The following is a 6,000-nucleotide window of genomic DNA, read 5'->3' as shown; positions in this document are numbered from 1 at the left end:
TCTGATACCAAGACGTTAACAGCAGATCCTTTAAGTCCTGTAAATTGTGATGTGGGGTCTCCATGGATCGGACTTGTTTGTCGAGCAAATCCCACAGATGCTTGATCGGATTGAGATCTGGGGAATTTGGAGGCTGAGGCAACACCTTGAACTCTTTGCCATGTTCCACAAACCGTTCCTGAACAATTTTTGTGTGGCAGGACGCATTATCCTGCTGAAAGAGACCACTGTCATTAGGGAATACCATTGCCAAGAAAGGGCATACTTTGTCTGCAATAATGATTAGGTAGGTGGTATGTGTCAAAGTAACATCCACATGAATGCCAGGACCCAAAGTTTCCCAGAGCCCAGAGCATCACACTGCCTCTGCCGGCTCGCCTTCTTCCCATGGTGCATCCTGGTACCATCTTTTCCCCAGGTAAGAGCTGCACACACACCCAGCTGTCCATATAAAAGAAACCGTAATTAATCAGAACAGGCCACCTTCTTCCATTGCTCCATGTTCCAGTTCTGAGGCTTATGTGTCCATTGTAGGTGTTTTCAGTGGTGGACAGGGGTCAGCATGGGCTCTCTGAGCAGTCTGCGGCTACACAGCTCCATACGCAGCAAGCTGTGATGCGCTGTGTGCTCTGACACCTTTCTGTCATAACCAGCATGAGTTTTTTTCAGCAATTTTTGCTACATTAGCTTTTTTGTGGGCTCGGACCAAATGAACTAGCCTTCACTCCCCATCATTATCAACTGCAAACAATATTACACATAATTAGTAATATTCACACTACAGACTTCACACAAAGTACCTACACCAGAAAAATCTGCGGTAACGCCATCCCTCTACATAACTCCCTGACTTGCATATGGCTGCTAGTGTGTAAGTGATGTGCACCATTTCAGTCAGAGGTCAAAATGCAGCGGTGTATAAATTAATGTCAGAGCCATATCTCACCTGGTTTCCCACTGAAGCGAAGCAGGGTTGAGCCTGGCCAGTACCTGGATGGGAGAACTCCTGGGGAAAACTAAGGTTGCTGCTGGAAGCGGTATTAGTGGGCCCAGCAGGGGGCACTCAGCCTGTGGTCTGTGTGGGGCCTAATGCCCCAGTATAGTGACGGGGACACTATACTGTAAAAACAAGACTGTCTTTTGGCTGAGACATTAAACCGAGGTTCTGACTCGCCACATTAAAAATCCCAGCCTTTCTCTATCATGGCCTCCTACTAATCCCCATCTCGAATTGGCTACATCACTCTCTCCTCTCCACTAATAGCTAGTGTGTGGTGGGAGTTCTGGCGCACAATAGCTGCTGTCGCATCATCCAGGTTACACACTAATGGTGGTTGATGAGATCCCCCCCATACTATGTAAAGCGCTTTGAGTTTCTAGAAATAAAACGCTATACAAATGTAAGTTATTATTATTATTATTATTATTATTATTATTATTATTATTAGTGTCGATAATAATAGTTCAATTCCATAGCATTTTCCGGCCCCATCTCGATGACACGTGGTCAAATGATTGTAAACACCTGACCATCAAATCCAAATTTGGTTCTTCTCCAAACTGTTTCCTTCTCAGATGAGTGGAGATTATTACAACAGAAAAGGGGAACTAAATCTGGAATGGGATGTTCAACAAGCACATATGGGTGTGATGGTCAGGTGTCCACAGATATTTGGCCATATAGTGTAACCTACAGAGGGTTATTGTTGCTAAACTGCTGGATGTCAAAGTGATGCTCCAAAAGACATTCAAAAGGGTTTTATGTATAATTGGACTGCATTTGAGGGCAAATGCCACTCAGGAAGCTGCTGCTATTATTTCTTGTAGCATACCTCATACTCTTAAGAGGACTAGTTAACCAGTGATAGTCCAGAGCCAATGAGAAGCAACAGAAAAAATTCTGAAGCTGGGACTGCTACATATTACATCCTTTAGATTTAAAGCACTTATTGTGAAGCTGTCTCAATCATTTCCACTAATTAGTATTTACAGACCCCCAGGGGCATATGTCTGTTATGTAGAGACCAATCTAACCACATCACTATAGCAAATAGAATCCTTTAATTCAATCTAACAGTCTGAATTAATTCGACTGATTTCCTCTTAAAAATCATTAATGTCTGTACCTACGCATCTGATACCTAGGCATTTTCTGGAACAAATACTACCAGAAGCATATCAACCTCTGCTAAAAGTGACCACTGATTATGTACCTATATATCAGTAGTTATCAAACCACTGACTAAAAAACTGACATTGACCCTTGTCAGAACTCATATTTGCATAGGAATTACATACATTTAGTATTTAAGTCAACGTTTCAACTTTATACACATTTACTGGGATAATGCTGGTTAAATTAGTAAATGGCCTTCTTCTGGCCTTGGGTCAGGACTGTGTTTCCTTATGTGTATTAATTGATCTCATTGCAGCTTTTGATGCATTATATCATAGTAAACCACGATAAATAATCATGTCAGAGATTTTCCACCTTTTAAAAAAATGCAAGTGAAAAACAATTAGAAATGTTTTTAGGGACAAAAAAAAAAAAGAGAGAAAAAGAACTTACAGTAATCAAGGAAGTGATTCTGATTAACCCCAAGTAAAGATCACCTGTTTCGGGAGGATTTTCCTTGACATTTTCTTGGTATCATCTGACTGCTGAACCCATAGTCCTCAAAGAGCTTGCACAGTTTGTATAGGATTTCATTGTCAAAAGGTATCAGTCAAAGAGAAGTACAAAAGAATTTTTAAACGATAGATGTAGCATGGAACACTGTGGAGATAATGGTACAAGAACAGGACATTCCTTTAAAATTGATGACAGGACAAGAATAAAACTTGTCCTGGGAGGCTGCGAAGAGGCCTACGGTAACATTGATGGAGCTGCAAGTACTGGTCATTCCTTGCATGTTACAACAATCTCTTGTATTCTTCACATGTCCGGCCTACAGAGTAGGACAGCTAGACAGAAGCCCTTTTTAAGAAAAAAAAAAAACCACACAAAACAATTCACCCACATCATCCCGAACCATGTGGTAAAACGTGTCTGTTTTAAAGAGACCTCAAAAGAACTTTTAATTCTTTGTTCATAATGCTAAAAAAATGTTTGGTGCAAAAACAAAACCCAAAAATCACCATAGCCATGGTGAAGCATGGTGGTGGCAACATCATGTAATGGAGCTTCTTCTCTTTGGCTGGGATTGGGGCTCTTGGAAAGATAGAGGGAATCATGGATAGCTTCAAATACCAATCTATTTTGCCACAAAAGACAGCTGAAGATGAAGAAAAAAATTCACCTTCCAGCATGATAATGACCCAAAGCACAAATCCAAGTCAACGAAGAAATGGTTTAGAAGAAGATCAAGATTTTGGAACAGCCCAGTCAGAGCGCAGATCTAAATACTGTCAAAAAGCTGTGGAATGACTTGAAGAGAGCTGTGCACAGAAGATCCCCTTCATAATTTAATAGTAGATCCCCACCTGACATGGTTTATCTTGCTTTTATATTTTTTACATCACAAAACCTGTGAAGACTTTTATTTATTTATTATTATATTGACTGTATATGGATAAGTAGAGACACTGTTAAGGGGATGAGTAAAGGGATAAAAAGAAGCACAGTTTAGTTAGACAGATGAATACATAGAAGTACTGTTAAAGGGATGAGTGGAGGGATGAGTATGGGGGGGGGGCTGTTAGAAGCATGACTAGAGGGACGGATGGAGGGATGGAGAAGCAGAAATCAATTACGGTTATTCTCTGTTGACAGTGTAATTAAAGGCGGAGTGGCTTTATCTCTGATTTACGACATGTACTGCCTGAGTGATTATCATCCTCACCACACAACTACACACACACACACACACACACACACACTCTAAAACACTTACACACACTGCAGCAATAGACCCAAAACACACAAAGGCAAATGTATAACCAGTGCAGAAATACACACAATCCCACACTTTCAGATGGGACCACAGACCCAGAGAACATAAACTCACAAGCACATATATATATATACACACACACACACACACACACACAGACACACACACACATACACACATGAGTAAGTATAGACGCAGTTCACTCATAAAACACCTATATCCTAGACACACCGCAGTCCAGGGCGGGGAATGGAGCAGAGTCGTCTGTACACATCAGAAGAACACACAGAATGACGCACAAAGAATAGATGAAGTTTACAGTGATGCGTTTAGTTAGCACTGCACGTGATGTAGTCTACAATCCAGCGGATTACGTTTTAGGCTTCCAAGCCTATATGCTTTAACAATGAAAAAAGGGGCGGGATCACTGCGACTGAAAATAGGGCTATTCCAACTCGTACCGCCCCCCAAGAAATAAATAAATAAATAAATAAATAAATAAATAAATACATAAATAAAAACCCAACGTACTCGAAACAGACGGTGTGGTATCGCTTTTACATCAGAACAGATTAAAGTATTTTTTTAAAAGTAGAAGTAAAGTTTTTATTATTATTATTACTATTATTTTCTTTTAAAAGTAGAAATAGTTTTAAAATCAGAAAAAAAAATCTGATCTTATTCATACACTTTATATAGCCTACAAAGTAGGAGTATTAATGGGGATAAAACAATGAGACACGTTTAAAATGATATTGGATGAAAATAAACCACGCATTTGTTTGTTTGTTTTTTTCATAAAAAAAATAAAAAAATGTTCGTGTCTTTCGTGTGATGTAAATAAATATTAATATATTTCGGGCCTGATCTAATTTTAACCTAATTTAATATTTTTTTAAAAACCAGAATACATTATTATTATTATTATTATTATTATTATTATTATTATTATTAATGCTTTTGTATGATGTTTTAAATGGCCCTGTGTAGTTTAATCTCAGGCGTGGGTATGATGGACATTATGCGCAGTGCAGAGGTTTTTTTATTATATTATTATTATTATTTATAATTTTTTTTAATGCCTAAACGTTTCTTAATTAAGGTTTTGTCTTATTACACTTCAAGAAAGATAGACGGAGGTTCACTGAAGCTAATATATCAAGTTTTATTATAACGAATAAGGTGTGGTCCTAATAGATTCCACACCCGTATGGCGTCCCAAATATAGGCTACAGTAGACCAGTAGAGGTAACGCCATGTGAAAGCAAGCATGGTCCGACACTGCAGCCTGGGTATGACTCATCACACATCCGGTTATTTACTTAGCTATTTTGTTATTTAATACTTGATTTCATTCCTAAACATCCAGTTATGTCCCTATAAAGTGCACTACTTTCCCTGGTAGCTAAAGGTAAATGAGTGTGGAGCTAAAAACAAAACAAAAAATAGTGCACCAGCTGACTGTTTTTAGAAGGGTTTGTAGTTTATTCATCAGTAGTAATGCATAAGCCAGACTCACTAGAGACCCGGAAGTGACATATAAACCAACTTGGCGTTGATAAATGTGTCTTTTGTGTATGGTTTTAAGGAATTTGGACAGGGACAAGGTGCGCAATGCAGGGGTTCGTATTGTTTTTTTATGCTCAAATGTTTTCACCCCTGTTCTCCTTTTTAGTAGCCTACATCCTACACGTAAAGAAAACGGTGAAGCTTACAATAAAAGTGATAACGTAACAGCTGAAGTTTTTGCATATAAAGCAGTTTATTTGCCAAACTGTGAACAAAGTCCAGTTACAATAGTTACTACTCCCCCTCTTAAAAAAAAAACAAAAAAGAGAAGCGCACTGCACACGTGAAGGCTGATGATTTATCAAACTCGGGTGCTGAAGGAAATGTATGACGAGGTGAAGGGCACCTTGCTGTGCACTGACGCAAACCCACACACTTATAGAAAGCTTTGCACTTTGCACAAACCAAATTCACTTCTGCCTGCCCGCGTGCAGCTCCCCATCCGGCCGGCCCTTTATTATTTATTTATTTTTTATTCCGTCTCCGCATTTCGCCTGCATTGGTGCACACATGGTGAGTCGAGCGCGTGCACTGCGCT

Source organism: Ictalurus furcatus, chromosome 10 (assembly GCF_023375685.1).
Source record: "Ictalurus furcatus strain D&B chromosome 10, Billie_1.0, whole genome shotgun sequence".
Classification (NCBI taxonomy): Eukaryota; Metazoa; Chordata; class Actinopteri; order Siluriformes; family Ictaluridae; genus Ictalurus; species Ictalurus furcatus.
This window is presented reverse-complemented; position numbering follows the sequence as displayed.